The 27,834-nt window shown below is 46.1% G+C and overlaps 1 long non-coding RNA gene across 4 annotated transcripts in view; it reads right to left on the reverse strand.

The window, feature by feature from the left end:
- Window positions 1-2,741: 2,741 nt before the first annotated feature.
- The window catches only part of LOC123617427 (uncharacterized), a 50,412-nt gene continuing 25,319 nt past the window's right edge, over window positions 2,742-27,834 (reverse strand). The window contains exons 2-7 of one of the 4 annotated variants that reach the window (XR_012509534.1): window positions 11,119-11,187; window positions 7,442-9,947; window positions 6,728-6,926; window positions 4,454-4,485; window positions 3,896-4,057; window positions 2,742-3,094 (exon numbers count right to left, since the gene is read on the reverse strand). This is a non-coding gene — a long non-coding RNA (uncharacterized LOC123617427). Of the gene's footprint in view, window positions 3,095-3,895; window positions 4,058-4,453; window positions 4,486-6,727; window positions 9,948-11,118; window positions 11,188-11,833; window positions 12,165-27,834 lie in introns of those variants that run through there. The other 3 variants (XR_012509533.1, XR_012509532.1, XR_012509531.1) reach the window with 3 other exon arrangements.

Below are 27,834 nucleotides of genomic sequence, written 5' to 3' on the forward strand. Positions count from 1 at the left end.
TTGTTGAAGATCTGAGCACGATGCCAATTACAGGTATCCCTGCTTTTCAAAAGTTAGCTTTACACCACGTGACTTTTATAAAGCCCTACGTTAGCCCCTGCTTTCATTAACTGAAAGAAATCCGAAGAGGATTTTTCGCTTTTAGGGAAAAAAGTGAAAATGGTGATGAGCTGTTTTTGTTTGTTTGTTTGTTTTGCAGCAAGCCCGGACAGAGGCAGCACCGCACCACCGGCAGCAAGCGTGGCACCGCCAAGTTCCTTCCCCGGAACCACACCCAGAATCTCACAGATTTGTAGGAACGCTCTACTTTCGCATAGCGGGGGAAACCTGTACTATGGATGTAAAGGTGAAAACTCGGGCACAACTCAAACTCACAAAGCTTCCAGTCCAGGGGGAACAGACAAGAATAGAGATAGCATACCACAGCGGTTAAGAACAGGGAGGCTCTGCAATCTGAATCCAGCCCTGCCAGCTCAGAGACACTGGCAAGTGACTTAATCTCTCTGTGCCTCAGTTTCCTTCCCTGCAAAATGGGAATTACATTAACAGTTTCTGTCTCACAGGTTGTGTTGAGGCCACAGGTAAAGCACTTAGAACAGCAACTTGCATGCAGTAAAAGTGAACACCATACACGTATTTGACAAAGACATAAAGGCAGTGATAAATGCTAAAGATCAGAGGTATGGAATCATAAAGGAGGTGGCTGACCCTCCTTGTGGGATCCAGGGGCCCTGAAGGTGAGTGGGAGTTGCCAGGCCAGGCCTGGGCACAGTCTTGCTCGAAGGAGGTTTCAGGCCCAGGTTCACTTAAGCAAGCGCTGGCGCCTCCTCCTGGAGACCAGGCCCTCGCTGTCCACCTCACTCATGTAAAGACATCAGGCTGCTTCCCGGGGCCCTGGGCTTGTCACATCCTGTCTGGGTGATGCTGACGAGGATGGCAGTGGCACCAGTGCCCGGAGGAAGCAGCCCTGGCTCTCTGCTTCACATCTCATTTGCTATTTCTGCTCATCCACAGCCTGATTTCTTTTCAGCGCATCACAGCTCAGCCCCAAGGCCAAGGGCCAGGGCCAATCTATGGGTAAGGAGGGTCCTGACAGACGAAGCGAGTGGGAGAGGTGGGCTGTTAGATTCATCTGGAATCGTGGCAAGGGAGGTGGCCGTGAGATGGCCTGCCTCTCAGACTCTCAGCAGAAACATAAAGGGAGGCAGAGTATCCAGGCACAGGCAGCCAGGAGAAGGGGCCCTAGGCCAAGTTCTCCCAGCAGGGCCTGTCCTCGGGGCCACAGGATCAGGGGTGGTGGGGAAGTGCCATCTCTGGGCAAGATCTCGGGGAGGTGGCGAGGCTTAAATCTGGATCTCTGTGAGGTCCCAGGAGAAGGATAAACACTGGCTGACTTGACAATTCTCTTCTTTTCTGGAAGGGTTCCGCTTCCTGCTTCTGGAACAATGGATACAGGCCAATGTGATTCCTGAGGGGCCAGACTTGTGGTCAGGGGCCTGCAGCCCAGGCTCTGAGGTTAACCCAGGGACAGGTGAGTCTCATGATGGATGTATGATCCCAGGCCCCCTGTTAGCAATCCCACAGTGCCCTGGGTCATGACTGTAGCCCCTCAAGGCTTAAAATGCCAGGCAGACCATGACCTGAGCCTAGGGAAAGAGCTAGACCCCCCAGGGGCTGTACAGAGACTGAGGGCAGGATTTCCCAATCCACAGGGACTCCAGAGGGCTCTCTCTGTGGCCCCCAGGGAGCTCCCCCACTCTGTGATTTTGTCACAAGGACCTCCTCCTTTTCTCCCCCCTAGGGTCTCACTCACTGTCCTCCAGGTCCTGGGTGTTGTCTGGCAGTGGAAGCAATTTCAAGAAGGAGAAAAGGCCCTTGGCGGGGGCCATACCAGGAAGGACGTGGGAGATGATGTGCGCGACGGAGGTAAAGTGTCTCCTGGGAACTTCAGGACTCAGGCCAGACTGCTCCCCAGGCCAGGGGACATCTGGTCCAGTCCCCACAGTGGGAAAGAGGAACATTCTCCAACACCGCCTCCCAGAGGGGAGCCTGCCAGTGCCCGTTTCATGCTGCAGTGACCGGCACTCCCCTAAGTCTGCCCTGGAAGGAAAAGGACTGCCACTCTCAGTGCTGTCAGCTTTCCCTGACCAGGGGACACCAATCAAGAAGTGACTGTAGTCTAAAGAGAGAACTTCCACCCCAAAGACTTCATGTCTCCCTCAGTCCCCAAAACGCAGGTCCCCTTGATGCTGCGGCCCCAGTGCCCCTCTGCGGTAAGCAAAGACGCAGCTCTGCGGGGCCCCGAGGCAGCTAGCCACAGCAAGGCCTGGCTAAAGGCCTGAGATTCTGCAGAGCACCTTCTGCCCAGAAATGCCTTTGAAAAAGCTACCTGGGAACCAAACTGCTGTGTAGACACTGAGCTGCTGAGTATGAGGGCTAGGAAGCCAGGACCCCATGAGAGTTCACAGCACAGACTCTGGAGCCAACCAACCTGGGTTCAAACCCCAGCTCTGACCTGTGGGCAGTTAGTGAACCTCCCTGTGCCTCAGTTTCCTCATCTGTAAAATGGGGACAATAGTACTGATCTTCTAGTGTGTAAGGATGAAATGAGATCATATTAGCAAAGCACTTAGAACAATAAAGTAAATATTAAATATAAATATAAAGTAAATATATAAACATAAATATATAGAGTAAATATAAGTATTAACAAAGCACTTAGAACCTAGCCACACAGAAAAGCCACGTACATATTTAATAAAGAAATACTTGTTTCAGGTTTCCGAATCCCCCAGGGCAAGGCTCAAGGCATCAGAAAAGCCCAAGAAGAAGACACGGAAAGAAAATGATGAGCTTCTGACCCAGCAGGCCACCATCATCTTGCCTCGGAGCGCTGCTTTTTCAAACCTCCATTATTTATGTCTTCCTGACTTCTGTCGCATCCTCAGTTCACTTGTACTATTATTTATTCATGCTTTTCTTTCACTCAGCTGACCTCTAAATAATTTATCTTCTGCGGGGTGTTTGTCAACGGCCATAACTGGAAAACCAATGTCACTTGTCATAAAATAGAAGGAAACTGTAAAAACACATCCTGTGGAAACAAAACAAATAGTAGGATGTTTTTGCTGGATACCTTTGCCTGCCAAGGGCTCTGAGCTTTCTCTTGGTTTTTAGGGATAAAAACATCATCAAGGGTTAAGAAGATTCTCCCGTGCGCCCATCAAGGGGCTGAAAGAGAAATGACCTGGGAACCAACTACTTAACTCGCGAAGGCAGGGATTTAAGCCCTTGGGACGCCTCCTAGAATGAGCCTGCCCCGCGGGACGTGGCCCGCCTCGTGGGGCGCTCAGCCGGCGCAGAGGAGAGGGGGCTTTAGGGGCGGGGCTTTCACAGGCGCCGCAGCCAGATGCGCGCGGGCGGTGGCCCAGACGAGGGGAGCCGGGAGGAGGTGGGGCGGCCTCAGCTCAGGGCTGGGTTTGTCTAACTTGGGGCCCTTTGGCGACTGCAGACCCAGCCTCCTGCTGCCTTTGGGCAAGAGGAACACAGGCGCTCAGGGTCTCTGTGGAGGACTTGATAAAACAGCTGGGCTCCCGCTTGGGACCTGCTTAACACTCCAGGATAAGAAGTCATTGAGCGCCGAAGACCACTCCAATCGCTTCGTGGCCACGGCCAGCACGGAGCAGACCCGCGACGCCCAGACTCCTCTCTGCTCCCAACACACGTCAACCTGGCTCTACCCCTGGGCATCACAAGCCATCCTTCTCCATCAAGCAGGACAACCAGACGTGAACTGCTACTCGTTAGCCACCTCTGAGAGGAGGGAGGGGCTGAGACCCTGAAACAGCAGTTGATGCTCGGGGCGAAGGCGGCCCCAACTGCCCTGCGCACTCACCTGGGCGCTCAGGCAGTGACGAGCGCGCTGGCTCCGCCCAGGAGCAGGTCCAGCGCCCTGGCGACACCTCGGCTGCTTTGCCGGCTTGTGCGCTGTGCGGAGCAGCGCTGAGAGCCCGCACGTCAATTCCCACTGCCTGCAGGGTCCTGGAGGCGGCCAAACCTGCGGGCCGGTGCAGAGAATCTGCCTGGGGTGAGACGGCCTCCGGGCCCCCCAGCACCACAAACCACACAGAAAGGGAGGAGCACGCACCAGGCCAGCCCGGGGCACGGTGGATCGTGAGAGGCTGAATGTACAAACCGACCAAGGCCAGACCGCATATAAATACAGAGCTCTGTGAGAGCTGCAGCAAACTAGCCCCGGCAGCCTCTGCAGCATCAGCAACAAATGGCCAGGACTGATCAGTAACTACCAGCAGCCCTAATTTTTCTCCACTCCAATTTAGGACCAACCAGAGAAAGCCAAATCTGCTCCCCTGACCAATCACATAGGATGCCCCCCTTTCTGATTAGCCCACCTCCAGCTTCCCCATGCTGACAAACTCCAATCCAGGCATACCTGACACCTCCTGATTTTCTACTGCAAAGCACCTGTGGAGGGAAGCAGCTGGTGTGAGACTCAGGGAGCCACAAGGGCTCACAAGCCCCCAGATCTGTGCCCTGGGTAGGGCCCTGAGGTCCCCCCATGGTCCTCACCCCTTGGGAGCAGGCAGAATGTTTGGAATGAACTCTATACCCATTCATTCATTCAATGAACATTTCCTGGGCACCTGTTGTGTAACAGCCTGAGAATATGCTCCTAAACCCCTGCCTCACAGAACCTCCACTCCAACAGAGGAAGAGAGACAGCCAACATGAAAATACAGAATGGGGGGCAGAGGATGATACAGCAGAAGAGGATTGAGGTGGGCGGGGAGTTCCTCTAACTCAAGTGGTGAGGGAAAGCCTCTCTGAGGGGTAGCTATGGCTTTCTTCCTCTTGGTTTAGGGTAACTCGGGAGAACTAGGGGGCTTTACCCCTCTGTGGCTGTGTGGCAGCCCCTCTCCCCTCCCCTAGAGCTGGCAGCCATTCCTTGCCACTGTCCAGCACAGCACCTGCGCCCATGTTGCCCCAGAGCCCCCATCAGCCATGCACTTGGTTCCTGAGGCACAGGAAAGATAGACGGTCAGCTGGCATCAACCCATGGGGACAAGGAGAGTGCGTGAGGCTGCAGCCCTCTCAGGAACCAGATGCTTTGGGGGACCCCATGGTTGGTTCAAGACTGTGAGCTGGGGTGATACGGGACACTCAAAATATCAGCTCGGATGTGTGTTTGCTGTCTTACTGTCCACAAGAAAAGGAATGTGGCTCAGCTTTGGAAAGAGAACTAGGTGGAATCTCGCTTAGTCACCATGTGACATGAGGCCAATGATTTAACCTTTTTACTAAGCCTCACATTTAGCCTCTGGAAACTGGGATGCAAAAACCTCTCACGGGGCTGTTGAGAAGTTTTCACGGGGTAATCTATATGAAGCCCGGAGCACAGAACCTGGTGCCGGAAAACCCCCAGTAACTGACAGTGAACACTACTGGCATCCAGCAAGTCCAGGGGTTTAAGAGGTGGGCAGAGTTTGTTCCCAATGAGGAAACTGAGGCTGGAGCGCTTAATGTGGCCCCATGGAGACCTGGAGCAGGGCTCTGTGAGTCCTTTTCCAGCTCACCTCCCAACCTGTCCAGGGGTCTGTCCTGTTCTGGGTAGCAGCCCCCCAGGAAAGGCTCTGCTTCTGCCTCTTCTGCATGCACTCAGCCTTCCACGGATTTGTCTATGTGTGTATGTATTATATATTTTTTCTTCCTTTTTATACAAATCGTAGCCCCTGTCCCATTCCACTACCAATAATTCTTGGAACTCATTCTACATCAGTACATATAGAGCTTCCTGATTCTTCTTTAAGCTCAAACACTATCCCACTGTATGGATGTATGCAATTTATTTCCCGTAAGCGAGTATATTGGTAGGAGACTCCCAGAAGATGAGTGGCCAACTTGGAGGGCGTGTGTGTATGTAATTCTGAAGCTGTTGCTATTGGAATAGATTATCTGCCTCCCTCACGATCAGTGTGGCAGGTTTTCACACTTGTGGTCTTGGCCAACACGACAGGGGAAATATGGTATTTCAGTGTTCTTTTAACACGCGCCCCGCTTATGATGAGTGAGTATCTTTCACGTGTTCAACAGTCATTTGCAATTCATTTCTGTGAATCTCCTCTGCCCACCCCCTCCCTTCCTCTCCCCTCCTCTCCCCCAATTAGGCTGTTAGTCATTTTCTCATTGATTTGTAAATGCTCTTTATATTCTAGGGAAATTAGCCCTTGTCTGTGATGTGAGTTACAGATATTCTCCCCAGTCTGTCATTCAGAGCAGCACTTCTAACCTCTCTGCTAAAGACCATACCTTATGTTCTCTCTCTCTTTTTTTTTCTAACTTTTTTTTTAATGGAGGTACTAGGGATTGAACCCAGGACCCCGTGCATGCTAAGCAGGCACTCTACCACTGAGGTATACCCACTCCTTCTTTTAAAAAAATTCCCACAGCATCTCACACAGTTCTTTGCCCATGGTAGGTAATCAATAAATTCTTGTCGATTACATTAATGGTGTAAAACCTTTCTTTACTCATCATCTTCATGAAATAAAAATTGTAAAGCATGATTCCCACCATTTCATGTTTATTTAGTTGTAAATATGTACTTAGACTCCTAGTCCAAGATAGTAAAGCTAATACAAAGATGAATTTTAAAGAAATAAGCTACAAATAAATACAAGTGGGGGAGTTCTGACATTTCTTCCCTTACCTCAACAGGTTACCTTGCACCTCCCGCAGAAGCAGACAACTCCCCTCTGGAGACCTCTGGATTACTGCATTTCCGGTGAACTTCAGCTTAACTGTGACATGAATTGGTGTGGCCTCTGCAGTTGGCTGTGAAATGTCTGGCTTGTCACCCCTAGTCTAACACCAAGCATCTCTGAGCTGTCACAGGAACCAGACCACAGCTGCCAAGAGTACAGGAAGGGGAGTGGAAGTGGTGAGGTGTGGGAGGTGCCAGTCTGGGGTACAGTGGCCCAGGGGACCCCATAGTATGATGCCCACCGGTAGTGACAGGTGGTGACGGCCACCACTATGGTTCATGCCCAGTTTGCAATCCACTCCGCCGCCACAAGGAAGCCGGCAGGGGAGGGCTGCTTTAGGGACAAGTGGGCAAGAAAGAGGCCCACAGCCAGGACCCCCGGTTGTGCTGCCTGCAGACTTACAGAGAGGCTGGGAGTTCGTTATCACACTAGCCACACCCACTGACAATGGTGCCATTGTCAAGTTTGGGAACCCTGCACTGATGCCTGGAGCAGATGCTGAGATGTTCTCCACTAAATGGTGAGATATCAGCAGCTTACTAGGGAAGATGATGGACTGAAATCTCCCCAGGGCCCCCTACTCGGTTCAAAGGGTCAGCAGGGCCATGGGGCCCCAGAGCAGAGTTGTAGCAACCGGGGAGCCAAGAGCAAGGACATACCCCTCGCAGCTGTGCCAGCTTCCTCTTGCTGCTGTGACAGTGACCACCAAGGTGGTGGCTTAAAATCACACACTTCTTCTCTGACAGTCTGGAGTCCAAAGGTCCACGCTTAGTGTCTCCCTGGGTGGAAAGCAAGGTGACAGCAGGGACTTGCTCCCTCCAGGGGCTCATGGGGAGAATCTGTCTCCTCACTTCTCCCAGTTTCCAGAGCTGTATTCCTCGCGCTCGGGAGCATAGCCTCCTGCTTCAGTGCTCGTGCTGCCACCTCCTTGCATCCAATCTCCCTCTGCTTCTCTCTTACAGCGACCCTAGAGGTGGCATCCAGGGCCCACCTGGATAATCTGGGATAAACTTCCTTAATCACAAAACCCTGAATTTAATCACATCTGCAAAGTCTCTTTTGCCCTAACACTCGCAGGTTCCAGAGATTAGGAACTGGGTCTCTGGGGGGCATTGTGCTGTGCACCACAGAGGGCAATGCCAAGCAGACAAAGGGCTCCAAAGACCAGGGGGTGTCAGGGGACACCCAGGCTCATTTCTCACAGAGGCTGAGAGGCACAGGGGCTGAGACCTCCAATGACCCCCAGGTCCCTGCAGTAGCCCAGTGGCTGCTTTGGGGGAGTGCCTCCCAGCTGGGGATGGGAAGAGGAAGACAGACAGGTGCCTGGGTCCAGGGCTCACATCACCCCCGCCATGGGCACCACCTGCCAGGTCTCTTGTCCCATTTGTCCAGGGCATTGGCTGGACAGGTGGCTGCTGAGTCATTCTCCCTCCAGCCTCCTCCTGGTCCCAATCCAAGGATTTTTTTTCTGGCATTTCTGAGGGCAGCTTTGGGGCAGAGAAAAGACTTTTCAGAAATACTTTGGTTTTTAAGGCCTAATTCTTTGCTGAGCTTTTAAATGCAATTTACAAGTCTTATTCTATGAATAGATCCAGCCAATTTTAACAATCATTTTAAAGATGAACTTTGATTAATGTTTGTATCATCTACCTACTTAGTTAATTAAACTCCTTTAAACATTTTAAGCTGCAATCAAAGTGTATTATATTCCATTTTCTAAGTTTTTCAATTATCTGACTAATGAATCTTCCCAAGTCCTTAAGTGATCCTTATCAATCAAATATATTAAACTTATAATTACAGTGATTTTTAAATATTCAAAAACTGTTTACCAACTGAGTGAGATTTCAACTTATAGTCACAGGTCAAAACCAGCGCCTCAAGAACACGTTTAAAATTAGAATCAGCGGCTAGGGGGCAGAGCTCAGTGGTGGAGCTCACACACATAAGGTCCTGGGTTTAATCTTCAGTACCTCCATTGACAAAAACAGGGAACATTTTTTAAAAAATTAGAACCACAAGTCGGAGGTTAACACTCAAATACTCCCAATTTGCTTAAACTTTCTAAGTTCTTAAAATGCCAATGCTACAAAGTAGATTTCTGAGCTTAACACAAAAATATCAATGCTATAGTTTTGATTTATTTCATCGTCACTATACTCAATTCTAAATTTCCTTGGGTTAAAAGCATTCCCAAGCAGATTTGGGATTTCCTTCTCAAGTGCATCATTCTCAGCTAGATGAGGGTTCAACACCCAACTGGTGCAGGACGAGTCAATTCTGACATGAACTTTCTTTCCATATTGTGACTAGTCCACACTACCTGTCTAGTCTGCCAAGGAGGACATTCAGGTTGTTTCCAGTTTGGGGCTCTCTGTTTTCTTTCCTTTTTTTTTTTTTTTTTCTTCAGTGGAGGTATTGGGGCTTGAACTTGGGACCTCGTGCATACTAAGCAAGTGCTCTACCACTGAGCTATACCTACCTGCCCCCGCACCCCTGGGGCTCATGTGATGTCTTGGTAGGATGCACACTCATTTCTGTTGGGTCTGCACCAAGGGTCGACCTGCTGGGCAGAGTGTGAGCATCTGTTGGGCTTTCCTGGACACTGCCAAAAGCTTTTCCAAGGTGTGCACCACCAATCTCCCCATTCTTGAGAAGGAAAGCCCTGAGCAGAAAGGACTCAGCTTCCCAGCCTGTTTACCCCCTATCTGCCTTGCGTCCGTGCCCTCCCACAGCTCCCAGATTCTGAGTTCCAAGTTTGTGACTGCCCCTCATACTCCTGTCACATCCACAACCTCCAAGTGGCTGTGTGTTGGGCACCATGCTGACCCAGAGGCCCCACTGAGCCAGGTAAGGTCCTCATCAAGAGCTCACAGGCGCAGAGGCAAGCAAGCAATCAGCCACAAAGGACGTACTGTGGTCAATGCCAGGTCTGACATACACGCCCCCAGGGTCACCAGGCCCACATCTGTGTGTCAGAGACAGCAGCATCGATTTGGGCAGTGTCCCAAAGCATCCAGTGCCCTTTCCCCTTGTGCTAACGTCAGCTTCTTGGAGACCACTCCTCCCCTATTCATGTGGACCGGCCTGAATCCATTTCTATTGCATCCACAGGATCCTGGCTGATCCTGAAGTCTCTTCAGGAGGTGACAGCCAAACTGGGTCCTGAGGGATGAAGAAGAGTTGGCAAGTGAGGGATGGGAGGAAAAGTGTCAGGCAGAAGGAACCACACCTGCAAAGGCGAAGAGGCGAGAATCAACCTAGAACAACGGGGGAAATGCAATTCTCTCCACATCCTGGGAGATGAAGTGAGCGCAAGCGGCTGGGGCTGTGGGGCTTCCTCCTAAATGGTAGCCCAGAGTTGTTGCAGGATTTAAGATGAACGATTGCTCAGATTTCCTCCTTGGAAAGCTTACTCTGGCCACAATGCTTGGGCCAGATGGAGGCCCGAGACCCGCCAAGAGGCAGTTGGGAGGGAGGGGAGCCAGGTGGAGTAGCATGGAGGGGAGAGGCCTAACAACAGGAACCAGGCTGAGGAAGGACCCTCCAGACCCAGTTCACAGCAGAGCTGAGCTGACAGCCATGCCTCGGGCTCAGTGAGCTGTGGCCTTTCTGGAAAGTTTCCAGCTCTGCCCTGCCCCCAGATCCCTTTCAACCTCCCTCCCCAACAAGGAGAATCAGCTGCTGCCCGTCCCCTGGGACAACAAAGAGTAGCACTTGGTCCTAATCTCCAGAACCTGTAAATGATACCTTATGGGCCAGAGACTTTGCAGATATGACTAAATTAAGGACCTTGAGATGGGGAGATTATCCTGGTGGGCCTGATGTAATCAACTGACATGAAGACAGAAGCAGAGACATTTGAAGATGCTACACTGCTGACTTTGAAGATGGGGTGGGGAGTGGGGCAGCTTCTAGAAGCTAGAAGAGGTTAGGAACAGATTCTCCCTGGGAGCCTCCAGGAGGAACCAGCCCTATCAGCACCTTGATTTTAACCTAATGAGACCCATTTTAGACTTCTGACCTCCAGAAATGTGAGACAATACATTTGTGCTGCTTTTAAGCTACTAAATTTGGGGCAATTTGTTCCAGCAGAACTAAAAAACTCATCCATACACCAGGGTAACAGAAGCAGAGGGTCTGCATCAATGGGTGAGGACTGTCCTTCTCTCCCCGACCCCAGTACTCTGCCCTGCCCATCTGGCCTCTCCTAGGCAACCGCAGCGCCCTCTACCTTCTCTCAGTGGGGGCGTGGCTTAAACAGATCACCCAATCCCGCTGGGGAAGGTTGGACACACCCCCACCCCACCCTACCCGGCTGCGTAAAAACACTTACCTTCATCCGGGAGTTTGACCATCTGTCTGTCTGTATTTTCTCTGCACGAGTGCTCCTGATAGTATTCTCCTAAATAAACGCAGAAGCTGGTCTGTATGGCAACTCAAGCTCCCACTTTCATACTCAGCCCAAGGCAATCGTGGTTACTCTAAGTCATTTAGGACAGTTACTGCTTTCTCAGCATCCCTTGCAATCCCTTGTCCATCCCTTGAGAAAGGAGGACATGGCTCAGCACTGACCAGTGAGACACAGCAGACCTTTGTTAGGGGTTCTGGGGACCCTTGTGCTTCCTGATGCTGCTGGCATCCCCCTTCCCCTATGGATTCTTTCTGTTCAGAAAGAAGAAATGAGAGCTGGTGCTATGGTGACTGCCTTGTAACTGGAAGGTGACAGACATGGTTAAGATGGTGGATGCAAGAACTTGGTCCCTGATGGCCTTGTTAGGTAACCAACCAATGCCAGAAACTGTCCATTCTGAATTTAGTTACACACGAAAGAGAAACCCTCATCTGTCTAAGGCATAGCTGTTGGGGTTTTCCACTTGCCACCAAAGACAGTCATACCAATTCTTTACATGAATGAACCACAGGTCAATGAACGGAATAGCCTACCAGAAATAATGGGTGCATCACGTTCAATGGACATGAATAGGAGTGTCTTTAGCAATAGTTCCAGGACAAGTGGTTGCAATACGGGGAGGAAAGTTGGCTCATACCTCACACCACACATGAAAATATATTGCACGTGTATTGAAGAGGAAAGAACAAACCCCAGAAATCTAGAAGAAAACAAAACGAAATGTTTATAAGTGGGAAACAATAAATAAAGATAAAACACAAATCCAGTAGACTATATTTGGTGGCTGGAAGGGCACAGTAGACATGCGCCCCATCACAGTGGTTTTTCATCCCATGCTAATATGATCCCAACCCCTACAAGAATGAATTCTCACACACCTAATACCAGACCAACAAATGTGTGAACATAAACTAATAGAACTGAAGGCTGAATTCTATGATAATAGTTCTATGATAATAGTTGAAGACTTCAATATCTCACTCTCGATAATGGATAGAACAACCAGATAGAAGAGAAGTGAGGAAATAGAGGACTTAACACAATGAGCCAACTAGACCTAATGTTCATATACAGAGCATTCCCCCTGCCAACAACAGCATACACATTCTTCTCAAGAACACGTGGGACATTTTCCAGAATAGACCATGTGTAATGGGGTTCTGAACCCAATTCAAGTGTGTGTGTGTTTTGTGTGGGGTTCCCTCCACATCACCAAGTAATTCTCCAGACACTAGCTGGGTGTCACCACTCAACTCAGTCCCAACACTATCTACCCAGAGTAGCAGGTGGTAACAGGGTCAGATCCCACAGGTTAAGGGCTCAGTCCCATGAGACTCTCCCCCTTCCCCACCTCAGTTGTCACCTGTGCTCCTGACCAACTGGCTATGATTGTAGGTTCCAATGACCCCTTCTTTGGACTTCGGACAGTCCAAGTTGTCACCTCTTGGATTCAACCTATTCCCTTTCCAGGGCCTGAACGGACGGGAAAAGTGGACACTTGAGTACAGGTGACAGAGACAGAGCAGAACTGACGTCTGAGACCTGGAGCAATACAGTCTTTTATTTCCTTATCTTTTTAAAGAAAAAAAAATATGTTCAGAGTGGCCCAGAGAGTGTGCTGAGAGCAAGGCTGACTCAGAGCCAAAGTCTGTGTCACAGGTCAGATAAAGGTCAGGGGTTAGGAGGTAAATACCAGAGAGATTCTCTGAAGAAGTTGAGTGAAGGAATTTTTTAAAAATACAATGACCAACTTGAGGTTGAGATGAGAATAGTCAAAGATGTCCAGTTAGTTGAATCAAGCCATTTTAGACACGCCAGCATTAAAAATATTTCTGTACCTAGAGATTCCTTTGAGTTTATAAGTTTCTCTTGAAAAATGTAAAGGGTCTTTAAGGGTCAATCCTTTGGGCTGTTTCATACTTAAATTCTTCCCCACAGCCTGTCTGAATACAGAGACCACTAGGATGGGACTTGATTGGGGTTGAGGAAAAATCTTTGATCAGGGACAGTTGATACAGTAGGAACATTAAGGAATGAGACAGGGAGACATGAGTTGCCTCAGGGTGACTGGGGTTCTCAGGACACAGAGCAGGAAATGGAGCACAGAACCCCAGAAGGTGGGAGGGAAGGATTTGGAAGAGTTGGTGGGATAATGGCCCCAACCCAAGCTACCCGCTTTGCAGTGTCGGCCCCTGTGGTGCAGACCCTCGGGTTAGAGACAGACACGCAAAACATGGTGATCTATATTGTCCCACTGGATTTCTCTTTCTTTCTCCAGCTACCTATCCAGATATAGCCAGAGCGATTTTCAATCTTAATCATCACAAACTCAGAAAATGTACCTGGAGGTCCTAGAGCACACATGATTTGAATGTCCACTAGTTTATCATAAAACAATCTTTTAGGTCATTCCTACTCCAGTGATCCAACCACTGTCTAAGTAACTCAGTGGAAGGTTGAGCCCCTTATACCCCTGGAGCGGGCAGTTTGACATCCTCCACAAAGATTGTCTGAGAACAGAAAGAGAAGAGGACTCAGAAAAAATTACCATCTGCATATAGTGTCCTATTGTACCAACAAGGTTCAGGCAAAGAAATAAATTGTCTCCTTGTTGAGTAACTAGGTGGGAAGTGATGGTTTCTTTTCCAATCAAGAACACTGTCCCTTAGCATCCAAGCTCGTAAGGGACAGGGAGACATTCTGCTTACTAACCTTCATAGGTTAATAGCTTAGGACTCCTTAATCCTCTCACACAATTTATTTCTCAGTGTATTCTTGTCTTTTGTCCTTGCACAACTTCAATCCATTAAAATAGAAGAGAAAGGTGTGATTTTGAAATAAGCACAACTTTTGAGTGGCGGGGGTGAGGGTGAGAAGGGTGTTCTTGGCAGAGGAGCACAGATGAGTCAGTGGATAGCTGGGCTGTTAAAAGGCCCAGATGAGCAAACAGCAGACTCTGCTGAAGGTAAATAATTTCCCAAATGAATATTCTACTTTTAATTCAAAGGGAAGCTGCCTGATTTAAATGTCAAGATGTCCAATGTACATACAAATATGATCACAATTTTAGGAAAACTTCTCAATCCAAATTTGTGATTTACAAAAATGGTACAAAAAGCTGTCAGGCCCAAGAATCATTGGTTTCCTTGTTCTGACCACAGCTGTGTACAGGAACAGGATCAGCTCAGTACCCTGTGGATAGAAACAGGGCAATAGCCAGTCTCTTGCCCAAAGGACGACCTAAAACTCCCTTTCTTCTTCTGTCCCATTTTGACATAATAATTTTCTGAGTTTGAGCTCCTGTAGTTTGTGCTGAGAAGTTAATTAGCAGAGGCTTGTAGTTTTCCTTATTAAGTTAATTGAAAAGAAAAGTCTATATAACAGGAAATAATAAATGAGCCATAGTCAGAATTATGTTTTGACATTTTGAAATAAACACTAAGCATCGTTGTTGACAGTCTCATATTTAACCTTTAAGTGTCATAAAAATGTGAAAAGAGTTGGGATTCATGGGAATAACCATTCCCATGTCAGTGGAGTGTCCAGGCAAGGCGTGTGGCTTCTCTGATCTCCACAACCATCATGCAGAGAACACATTCCTTCCTCACACGAAGTTGAGGGACTCAGAGGTTAAGAAATTTGCCTAAGGTCTCACAGATGGGACAAGAGTTTGACTGCCATGTGTTTCTTTCCAAATCAATTCCTTTTTCATATACCTTATTGTCTTTCCACTTATATACCAAGTTGTCTGAAAAGATAGATTATCAGGAAAAGAATGACAACTAGGCTGAAAACAGAATTTTCACCAGCAATCATGGAAGCCAGAAGGTGGTGTAATAATGTTTTCAAAGTGCCATTTTTGTGAACTAAAGATATTACCAACAAATAAAAACAGAGAGTTTGCCATCAATAGATGCCAACCAAAGGAGGTTCTAAAGGATGTGATTCAGGAAGAAAAACAATCCCATGAGAAAAAGTCTGAGATGGAAGGAGAAACAGTGGCCAAATGAATTGGTAAACATGTAATGCGGGCAAGCCCACACCAATACAGACTGGTTAAAATAGTAATGATACTGTTTATTTTGAAAGATTAAAAAACAAATTAAAGCTACGGCAATTTTATGTAGACACTGTAATTTGCTGACCCAGCATAAGATGGAAGAAAATGGACTGAAGTGTGCAAAAGTTACTGAAGCCAAACAGGTCAGGTATTAAATTGTTGTCTCTGCTCCATACCACCCTCCTCTATTTGGCTTTGTGTTCCCAGGGCTGGAATTCTGCAAATACTTCTGCTTTGTCAATAGGGTCCCTGTTTCGTTCTGCCAATAGAGGGCACTAGAGAGAGAGACTGCAAAGCTAGCAGAAGAAGAGGGGCTAACCGCTTCCTATCTGCTTCCTGTTCTGGTGAGCTTTATCCCAGCAAAGCTTTTTCAGTCCAGCAACAGCAGTTCCTGCTCACAGCAGTGGTGGGATCCCATTTGCAGTTGTGAAAATTAATAAACAGTAACCTCATTTACAATAGACAGGAGGCCAGAAGCGGGACCTCTCCTGCCCTACTACCAGACCTCAAATATAGACCCAACAGAAAGAGAGGAACCTTGCATCTCTAACGGGAAGAAAGCTACTACTTACTACCCAGCAGGAGAAAGGAAGAATTTCTCCCTGCCGGGCAACAGCCCAACCAATGAGACACTGTCACAACTCAGCCAATGAGAAGTCACTACACTTTGAGCTTGCAGTTTCCTCCAATGGACTCTTTATTTATAACAGCTTCTCCCAGCTTCCCCTTCTCCTCTATAAAAGAATACTCCTGCCCTTTGTTCTTGGCCTTGCCTATGATTGGCCATAGATTGCATGTCCTGAGTTGCAATTCTTTGCTGTTCCTGAATAAACCCATTTTGCTGGTAAAGTAACTGGCTGTTTGACTGTGTTAGGTCAACACAGTTTTTCCAACACTTGCAAACCAACTTCATCACGCCCTTGGTCTGCCCCTCAGAGACACTGGTGTCTCTTACAGAGGTGCCCCTCAGAGGGGTGGTCCCAGGCCTAGAGGAAGACTTCCTCTGAGTTTCAAAGCTTCAATAATTTCAGCCTCTTCTCTTTGTTCCTTCAGCCCTGGGGGTGGTAGCTGCTTCTTGTAGTTGCCAGCCCCCAATACCTTAGCGTTCTCTCTTTAGGTTTTCTGTTATCAAGTTAACAACTGTATCCCTAGTTAAGAATCCCTTAGAGTAAATCCTCTCTGTTCAAATAACTGGAGTGGTTTCTGTCTCCTGACTGCTCTAACTGATGTGGTTTCAGAAATTAAAAGATTGTATCTTATAATGTTGGAAATGTAAAAAACACATTGCTTAAGTAAAAGCACTTGGGTAAACCATGAGAGAATGACTTTATAATGTTGGAGAGGGGAAGAACTTCCAACTAGAACACAAACTTAAAATCCATGAAATACACCCACGCGGGGGGGGGGGGGGAATTTGACTATATAAATTCAAACATTTCTGAGTGGGGAAAAAATGACTAAGTAAAATTAAAAGACAACATCAAAGTGGGGAGAATATATATATTTCACATCATAGTCAAATTCTAATATATAAGGCAGTTCTACAAATAAATAAGAAAAATTAGCAAGCAACGAAAGAAAAAATTGGCAAGGGGAGATAACTGAACTATTCATAAAAAAAGAAATACAATAACTTTTTTAAAATAAACTTTTTATCTGGGAATGATTTCAGATGTACAGAAAAGTTGCAAAGATAGTCTAATACTGCATTCATTTTGCTGCCAAATTGTTCCAGATTTGGCCACTGGGAGCTTTTTTAACTGGCTCCAGTGACCATTTATTGTAGGTTGTTTTGGTTTGTGGGGTTTTTTTTCAGCACTTCTTTAATTCTGACACTACAAGATGCTTCAGGCTTATCTTGCATTTTCCCTGTCCCCGGGAATCAGCCATTTCTCCAAAGAGTCCTAATTCCTTTTATTGGAGAATAGCATTGAGAAACCAAGATCTGTATAAATGACGTTAGAACATATAAAAGATGCTCTATTTCACTCATAATGAGATATTTAAATTAAAGCTAAAATATACCATTATTCACTAATAGATCAACAGAGAACCAAAATTTGATAGGATATAGTTGGGAAAGCTGAGGGGTGAACAGAGCCTCATGCTATGCTGCCGGATGTATAAATTGGAACAGCCTCAATGAAAGACATTCGACGAAATTCAAACACACACACATTTGACCTAGCAATTCCATTTCTAGTGATATGCCTGCCCACTATGAACTGGCCAAAAAAACCTTTTTATGGTAACATTGTTTATAAATTTGAAAAACTGTAGACAACATAAATGGACATCAATAGAGAACTAAATTGGGTATTTAGAAAATGGTATGTTTAACTGATGGAATATAACACAGCTGTAAAAACAATGAAGAAGCTCTTTACATATTGACTTAGAATAATCTCAGAAATAAATTGTTAAGGACAAACGAAAACACATTTCAGAACTGAAGGTATAGGATTTGTCTAAGAAGAGGGAAAGGAATATATGCATATTTACATATACACATAATATATGCTCATCTATACACATTTTGAACTATATCTTTTTTTAACATTTTTATTGAGTTATAGTCATTTTACAATATTGTGTCAAATTCCAGTGTAGAGCACAATTTTTCAGTTATACATGAACATGCATATCTTCACTGTCACATTTTTTTTCCCTGTGAGCTACCACAAGATCTTGCATATATTTCCCTGTGCTATTCAGTATAATTTTGTCTATCTATTCTACATTTTGAAATCCCAGTCTGTCCCTTCCCACCCCCCACCCCCTTGGCAACCACAAGTTTGTATTCTGTGTCTATGAGTCTGTTTCTGTTTTGTATTTCTGTTTGTTTATTTGTTTGTTTTTAAGATTCCACATATGAGTGATCTCATGTGGTATTTTTCTTTCTCTTTCTGGCTTACTTCACTTAGAATGACATTCTCCAGGAACATCCATGTTGCTGCAAACGGCGTTATGTTGTCGGTTTTTATGGCTGAACAGCATTCCATTGTATAAATATACCACCTCTTCTTTATCCAGTCATCTGTTGATGGACATTTAGGCTGTTTCCATGTCTTGGCTATTGGAAATAGTGCTGCTATGAACATTGGGGTGCAAGTGTCATTCTGAAGTAGGATTCTTTCTGGATATATGCCCAGGAGCAGGATTCCTGGGTCTTATGGTAAGTTTATTCCTAGTCTTTTGAGGAATCTTCATACTGTTTTCCACAGTGGCTGCACCAAACGGCATTCCCACCAGCAGTGTAGGAGGGTTCCATTTTCTCCACAGCCTCTCCAGCATTTGTCATTTGTGGACTTTTGAATGATGGCCATTCTGACTGGTGTGAGATGATACCTCATTGTAATTTTGATTTGCATTTCTCTGATAATTAGTGATATTGAGCATTTTTTCATGTGCCTATTGATTATTTGTATGTCTTCCTTGTAGAATTCCTAGTTTAGTTCTTTTGCCCATTTTTGGATTGGGTTGTTTGTTTTTTTCTTATTAAGTCATATGAGCTGCTTATATATTCTGGAGATCAAGCCTTCGTCGGTTTCATTTGCAAAATTTTTCTCCCATTCCGTAGGTTGTCGTTTTGTTTTACTTATGGTTTCCTTTGCTGTGCAGAAGCTTGTAAGTTTCATTAGGTCCCATTTGTTTATTCTTGCTTTTATTTCTATTGCTTGGGTAGACTGTCCTAGGAGAACATTTTTGAGATGTATGTCAGACAATGTTTTGCCTATATTTTCTTCTAGGAGGTTTATTGTATCTTGTCTTATGTTTAAATCTTTGATCCATTTTGAGTTGATTTTTGTGTATGGTGTAAGAGAGTGTTCTATCTTCATTGCTTTACATGCTGCTGTCCAGGTTTCCCAACACCACTTGCTGAAGAGACTGTCTTTATTCCATTGTATATTCTTGCCTCCTTTGTCAAAGATTAGTTGACCAAAAGTTTGTGGGTTCATTTCTGGGCTCTCTATTCTGTTCCATTGGTCCATATGTCTGTTTTTGTACCAATACCATGCTGTTTTGATTACTGTAGCTCTATAGTATCGTCTGAAGTCTAGGAGAGTTATTCCTCCAGCCTCTTTCTTTTTCTTCAGCAATGTTGTGGCAATTCTAGGTCTTCTGTGGTTCCATATAAATTTTATTATGATTTGTTCTAGTTCTGTGAAATATGTCCTGGGTAATTTGATAGGGATTGCATTAAATCTGTAGATTGCAATGGGCAGTATGATCATTTTAACAATATTGATTCTTCCAATCCAGGAGCATGGGATATCTTTCCATTTTTTTAAGTCTTCTTTAATTTCCTTCATCAGTGTTTTATAGTTTTCAGTGAATAAGTCTTTCACCGCCTTGGTTAGATTTATTCCTAGGTATTTTATTACTCTGGGTGCTATTTTAAAGGGGATTGTTTCTTTACTTTCTTTTTCTGTTGATTCATCATTAGTGTAAAGAAACGTGACTGATGTTTCAGCGTTAATCTTGTAACCTGCTACCTTGCTGAATTCTTTGATTATTTCTAGTAGTTTTTGTGTGGACCTTTTAGGGTTTTCTATATATAGTATCATGTCATCTGCACAGAGTGACACTTTTACCTCTTCTTTTCCAATTTGGAAGCCTTTTATTTCTCTCTCTTGCCTGATTGCTGTGGCTAGGACTTCCAAGACTATGTTGAATAGGAGTGGTGATAGTGAGCAGCCTTGTCTTGTCCCAGATTTTAGTGGGAAGCTTTTGAGTTTTTCACCATTGAGTACTATCCTGGCTGTAGGTTTGTCATATATAGCTTTTATTATGTTGAGATATGTTCCCTCTATACCCACTTTGGTGAGAGTTTTTATCATAAATGGGTGTTGAATTTTATCAAATGCTTTTTCTGCATCTATTGAGATGATCATGTGGTTTTTGTCCTTTCTCTTGTTGATGTGATGTGATGTATTACATTGATTGATTTTTGTATGTTGAACCACCCTTGTGTCCCTGGGATGAAACCCACTTGGTCATGATGTATAATCTTTTTTATGTGCTGATGGATTCTATTTGCTAATACTTTGCTAAGGATTTTTGCATCTATGTTCAACAGTGATATTGGTCTGTAATTCTCTTTTTTGGTGGTGTCTTTGCCTGGTTTTGGTATCAGGGTGATGGTGGCTTCATAGAATGAGTTTGGGAGTATTCCCTCCTTTTCAATCTTCTGGAAGAGTTTGAGAAGAACTGGTATGAGTTCTTCTTTGTATGTTTGACAGAATTCCCCGGTGAAGTTGTCAGTCCTGGACTTTTATTTGTAGGGAAGTTTTTCATTGCTAATTTGATTTCATTTCTAGTTATTGGTTTGTTCAAGTGATCAGTCTCTTCTTGATTCAGTCTTGGTGGACTGTATGTTTCCAGAAACTTGTCCATCTCCTCTAGGTTATCCATTTTGGTTCCATATAGTTTTTCATAATATTCTCGTATGATATTCTGTATTTCTGTTATTTGTTGTAATGAACTATATCTGAGACATAAACTCAGTTAATAACTAATATTAGTTGCCTATGGGCGTCTGGCTGGGGGACCGGGGTAGAAGGTGTAATTTTCCATGCAGACCTTTTAGGCTTTTTGCATTTTGAAACTTTTGAATGCATTGTCTATCTCCCAACCAAAAGAAGTAAAAAAAATTTAACTCTATGCCTCTACATCATTCTTGAGTCAACTGAGAAATCATAATGGAAATCTAAAAATAAATAGAACTGAATAGTAATGAATACTATTAAAATGTGTGGGATGCAACTAAAGTAGTTCTTGGAGGAAACTTCAGAACCGTAAATGCATTTATTAACAAAAAACAAAGGCAGAAAATGAATGAACATGTCAAATGAGGTCACGGAAGAGAGAGGAATCTCAGTTGTCTGTCAAATCTGCACATTAACCACTGTTTTAAAAATAATAATAAAGAAAGAAACTTTTGATTCTATTCCCAAGTAGTTTTTAAAGATCTTTAAGAGTCCTTAAAGGTCAACTAAGAGGTCACTCCCAGTTGATGAAGTAAGGCCTGAGGAAGTTTGGGGGTGGTCAGTGCTGATGTCCCCAACTTCTCCTACGTTCATCGTGGGCCCTCTGAAGGTGTCCCCACAGCACAGCCTGTGCTCACCTGCACCCAGCGGGAAACAGCATCAGAATGATGCTCTGAGATACGCAACATTCAGGATCATAGTTAACCAGGCCGTAGGCATTGCCAGCCTTGAGGAGACTTTGTATTCCAAGTACAGTGAATTCAGGCTGGGATGGAGATGTTCCTGGCAAATGGAGACACGGCCTCAGAGGCCTGTTTCCTTGAGGAACAGAGAGTAGAAGCAGAAAGGAGGGGCTGACCCTTTAACCAGTGGAGTGCCCCACAGGATGGAGCCCAAGGTCAGGGCCGGGTGTCTACTGCTCAGCCTGGTCCCCTGCCCAGCCTGGCACAACTGGGTCCTAGAGGGAAAACTTGAAACAACTGTTCTTGAAATCTTCTGGGCACAGAACGCTGGAGGACACGGCCTAGTCCTTTCTGCAGACCGGGAAGAGGGGCCTTTTCCCCCACCTGCTGCCTGGAGCGCTGGGAGGGCAAAAGCTTGGCCCAGCGGAGGCAGGCGCTGGTGTGTTAAGTGGTGTTGTGGCCCAGCAGAAGCCAGTGGTAGCTGCCTGGGCGAGACCCCCATGGGCAGCCGAGGAATACTGAGGGTGCACATAGAGAGACTCTGCAGTGGGCTGAGACCCCGAAGAAGGGTGAGCCAGAGCCCATCACAGGTTTTAGAAGGCCTGTGACACCAGCCACTCCCAAGCACCCTTCGTGCCCACAGCTGGGAAGGCCGGGGGGAGGACCAGCTCTGCAAGCAGATGCTTCTAGCACAGACAGCACAGAGAACAGCTTTCAAGTCCATCAAACCAGCAATTCCAGTCTCATGAAAACACAAGGCAACCGAGACCTGCTCAAAGAATAGCGAATAAAACACTTTGTGATTTACAGTACAGACGAGATTGCACATAAAAGGTTACTTTAGTCCTGAATTTAAAATTTACACTACTTCTAAAAAGTAGACATTTGCAAGTATTTTCACTTTAGAACATTACAAAAACAATTTTCCCAAGGACGTAAAGATTCTGATTTTGAATTACAGAAGGTAAAGTGGAAGAGGCTGCTCTTAGAAAATTGGAATACATGTCAACAGAACAGCGCAAACAGCAGAGCCATGATTTTATGGGCAAAATAGAGTTCTTAAAGCAATATCGAAAGGCCTGAGTTGAGTCATTACTCTGAATATCCTAATTTCAAAGAAATTTGCCTCCTCTTTGTAAAACACTTGGCATTGTCAGACCACACAAGCAGACTCTTCACATCAAGCATGTTCTTAAACAAGTCGTTTTTTGTTTGATGCCTGTAAAGCTGCTATGCTGCCCGCCAGCAAACTGACAGCCATTCTCACCCGGGATGGGCAGGGCACAAACCCCAGGTTGCAGCCCACCTGGGGCGCAGCTGATCCAAGCCTGGCTCCCAGGGGCAGGTAGGGGCCGGCGTGCACACCCACAGACAGGACAGCCTGGGCACTGCACGGGCCTTGGGGATGCTCTCACAGGCAGGCAAATTTGCTGTCAGCCAGGCTCCTTCTGCTGCCTTTATACAGAACAGGGGGTTCCTGCAGCAGAAACAAGGGGTTCCCTCCAGAAACATCCTGGCCAAGAGATGCCTCCCTGGCTGACAGGAGCTTTGGGAAACCGCTCTCCCACTGACACCAAAACCAGCCTCAGAAGATGCCCATTTCCGAGAGGTCAGCTGTGGCCAACAGGGTGTCTGGTGCAGGCCCAAATTTGAGGGCTGGGGGTCTGCTTCTCTGTCGCAACAAGAATGCTTATATTTGCTGCTCAGGGTGCAAACTGGTATCTCAGTCTGGAGAAGAGCTTGGCCATACCTGATAAAATGAAGATGCACATAGCCCTGTCCTCCAGGTCCCATCTGGGTCTGTCCCCTAGAGAAGGACACACACACAGACAAGGATGTTCAAGTTTTAGTAAAACACTTGGAAACATCTGGAATGGCCATCAATTGGACAGTAATATGGAAGTTAAGGTAAATTCAAACAGGATACCGAATGGCCAGGTAAGATGAATGAACCACAGCAGTGTCCCTCAGCATGGGTAAACCTCAAACGCATCATGCTGAGCGGAAAAGGCTCGATGCTGAATATACTGTGTAATGTTATTTCTAGAAAATTCAAAAAACATACAAGACTATACCATATACCATTTATGAGGACGTGCCTGTGGAGAAACTACAACGCTGCTGGGATGGAAAATACTAACGGAGGAGAGAGAAACACCCAGTAGGACAGCAGGTCGGGACACATGTCATAACGCATGGTGTCTCAGGTCGGGTGGCTGTACATGGATGTTCTTTATATGATTCTTGCTACTTCCTTTCGCATGCTTGAAATATTTTATTAGAAAAACAACAACACAGCCAGAAGGTAGAAACAGCCCAAATGTCCATTGACAGATTCATGGAGAAATAAAAATGTGATTTTATGAAACCGTACCCAAGATTTGTTTTAATCAGATATGGTAAGACACAGACTCAGAAATGATTGTCATTGGAAGCAACCTAAATGTCCATGGACAGAGGGCTGGATAAAGAAGCTGTGTGTATTTATACAATGGAATACTACTCAGCCACAAAAAAGAATAAAGTAATGCCATTTTGCAGCAACACGGATGGAACTGGAGATCATCATTCTAAGTGAAGTAAGTCAGAAAGAGAAACAAAACTACCATATGATATCATTCTTATGTGGAATCTAAAAAAAAAAAGAAAAAAGAGGACATTAATGAACTCATCTACAAAACAGACTCACAGACATAGTAAGTAATCTTATGGCTACCAGGGGAAAGGGGGTGAGAAGGGATAAATTTGGGAGTTTGAGATTTGCAAATGTTAACCACTATATATAAAAATAGATTTTAAAAATGCAATTTTTTTCTGTATAGCACAGAGAACTATATTCAATATCTTGTAATAACATTTAATGAAAAAGAATATGAAAATGAACATGTATATATATGCATGACTGGGACACTGTGCTGTATACCAGAAATTGACACATCATAACTGACTGTACTTCCATTAAAAAAAGAGAGTTTTTTGTTTTTAAAAAAAAGAAAGAAATGATTGTCATAAGGGAAGTTTATACACACAGGTGCTTAGAAACAGGAGGCATGAAACTCCAGACAGGACCATGCAGGGAAGCACCAGCATTGGTCAGAAGGCAGAAGACAGAAGAAAGGGGAAAGTGTGGCCCCGAGCCTTGACTGGGGTTTTGCGAGAGGGAGAGAATGGAGGGTAGGTGCTTGAATACGTTTAGGATTGGATAGTCTGAATAATCTAAGCAGGCTCTGGGCTATAGGGTGGTCCTTAGTCAACCTGCACCTGGCCCTGGGGTGATTTAAGGCAGGGAGAGTTTTGGCTTGGTGCGAGAGTTTGAAGAAGAGGATGGTTGGGGTGGGGGTCCCAGCTTGGTGGTTTGTACATCAAGGTGCGCTCACAGCAGTGTCATTTGCTCTCTCTAGGAATTAGCAGACTCTGGGAGAAGCAGGCTCTCCAGGATCAAGGCCCCCAATGCCAGAGGATCAAGGATACAGAAAATATGAAAAACAAGTCAATGCAGTAATACAAACACACAATGGACCAACACTCAGCCTTTAAAAAAAAAAAAACAAGGGAAATGCTAATACATGCTACTCATTGATGGACCTTGAAGACATCATGCCAAGTGATTAGGCAGTTACAAAAGGACAAATACTAAGAGTCCACCCATATGAGGTCCCTGGAGTCTAATGCATAGAGACAGAAAGTAGAATGGTGGTTATGGGGGTGGGGGCGGGGAGAAGGGGCAGCTACTGTTTAATGGGGACAGAGTTCCTGTTGGGGAAGATGAGGAAGCTCTGGGCGTGGATGGTGATGATGGCTATACAATAATATGTGTGTATTTAATGCCTTTAATAAGAAAAAACAATGTGAAAAGACCTCTTCACATCCGTAAATGAATCTGATTCTTCTCGCTTACTCTCAGCTGACTCTTTCACACACAACTGGGGTATTTTCTGAGATTACTAAAGGTTTCAGAATATACTCCATAAAACAAAACACCACCACAGTGGGTCGCAGGGCTTGTTCCTGAAGGGCAGGATGACCCATCTAATCCCGGATCCTGGCTGAGATTTTATATCTTTTGCTTAACAGGGGGATCTTCTGGACACCAGAGAAGGCTCTGCTGTTACATTTTCCGCTCCGGGGAGCGCACACGCACAGCAGCATCAGCTTGAGTCCGTTCTGTGCACCCCAGCCAACTGGGTTCTGTTGCAGGGAAGAGTGAGGTAGATCAGGCCTGGCTGCTGCCCTCGGAGAACAAAGGACACAAGGTAGATCTGTGGGAGAAGTATTCCAGGAGGGCCGGTTGTGCTAAGCGCCCGAGGGGCACAGACACAGAGCACAGAGGGAATACAGAGGAGAAATACAGTACTTCCAGGCCGGAAGGCTGGGGAGACCAGGGAGGGGAAGGCACTTGGAAGGACTCCTGAGAGATAGGGATGTTGGTGCCAGCACTCCGCAAGGGGGACAGGGAGGTCCGCTAACTGGGTCACACAGCATCTAGGCAGAGAGGCAGGCAGTCTGCTCAGGGAGGGCGAGCAGTTAGATCTGCACAGGGCAGAGAATATCTCAGTGAAGGATGAAGCTGGACAAATGGCAGGCTCCAGGCAGGACGACCCAATCCCTGGGCTTCATTGGGGTCCTTGGGGATCTACACACTAGTCTCTGTGGCAGGAACAGCATGGTCAGAGTGGGGCCGGGGAGCTCATTTCCCCACCAGGTATGGAGGAAGGGGGCAGAGGGGCTAATGGTGGACAAAACCCCCACCAAATCACACAGACAGATGAAACTGACAACTGTGGCTGCTGTTCCCAAAAGGGTACACGTTCACAGGACAGGGTATACAGGGGGCTTTGGTGTGGACACGGAGGTCAGAGACAGCCCTCGGGGAAGCCATGCACAAGTCAAGGGTTTCAATGTGAGTAGAAATCAACTAAGCAAGGAGGAGAGGCAATACGCTCCCAGCAGAAGGTGCAGCATATACCAAGGCCCTGTGGCAGGACAGAGAGGGGGGCATTATGGGAGGAGTGTGGCCGGAGCAGAATGAGGGGAAGGGCAGAGAGGTAAGCAGGCTCCTTCAATAAAAGATGCACTGTCATTTATCTGACCAGTCACCTTGGGATGGTCCCGTGACTTCAGACACCAGCTACACCCTGTGGGTCCTAAATATTTACCTCCAACCCAGGCACCAAACTGACACCAACTGTCTACTTGACATTGGCACTGGCTGTCTAACAGGCCTCTCAAACATAACGGTTCCCATCCTTGGTCCTTCCCTGGTGATGATGGCAGCATCACCCATCTGGATGCAGGTAGCCTGGGGGCCATCCTGAGTCCTCCTCTTCCTCTCCGCACTTGCAGCGAACGCTGTCCACGCTCACCCAAGCCCCTAGGACCCCTTTCCTGGGTGTGTGCCCCTCCCCCTGCCACTGCAGGCTTCCTTCCAGGGCCGTCTTGTCCCGTTCCTGGAGCCTCTTTAACTGAATACTCTTGCGATTGCACTTTCATCTTCCTTCTCCTGCCTCCCCCACTCTCCTTCCAGCCTCTCCTGGTGGTGATGCTTTAATCGGTCCTTTGCACATCAGCCCCATCTCACAATCTGCATCTGTGAGAACCTGATCTAAACACCTCTCATCAAATCTATTACCAAATCCTATGGTCCACCTCCATCAGGTATCCCCCTCTCCCAGGCCATCCCCTAATGCAGAGAACCATCTACTCTCAACTAAGCAAGTACAGTGGCCCCCCATCCATCTCCCTGAGTTCTCTCTTGCCTCCCTCTCCCCTCCACATTCTCCACCCAAATCATGTCACTACCTGAGGAAAGCTATCAGTCTCCTCTCAGATCAGCCAGGATGGTCTGCTAGGGCTCCTCTGGTACCACTCCACCCCCACCCCCTGCCAGGGCAGGGATGAATTGCCCTGGCACTGGCATTTAGTAGCTGTGATCTCAGGCAAGTTACTTAGCTTCTCTTTGCCTCATTTGTAAAATGGGTTTATTAAAACTTTCTCCAAGAGTTGTTGGAACTATTGAGGACCATATGGAGATTCCTTTAAAAACTAAAAATAGGGTTACCATATGATCTAGCAATCCTACTCCTGGGCATATATCCAGAGAAAACTATAATTTGAAAAGATACATGCACCCCAGTGTTCATAGCAGCATTATTTACAATAGCCAAGACATGGAAGCAACCTAAATGTCCATCAACAGATGACTGGATAAAGAAGATGTGGTATATGTATACAATGGAATACTACTCAATCAGAAAAAAGAATGAAATAATGCCATTTGCAGCAACATGTATGGACCTAGAAATTATCATATTAAATGAAGTAAGTCAAACAGAGAAAGATAAATATCGTATGATATCACTTATATATAGAATCTTAAAAAAAGATACAAATTTTATTTACAAACCAG

The sequence above is a fragment of the Camelus bactrianus genome, chromosome 10 (genome assembly GCF_048773025.1).
Source record: "Camelus bactrianus isolate YW-2024 breed Bactrian camel chromosome 10, ASM4877302v1, whole genome shotgun sequence".
In the NCBI taxonomy this organism is placed as follows: Eukaryota; Metazoa; Chordata; class Mammalia; order Artiodactyla; family Camelidae; genus Camelus; species Camelus bactrianus.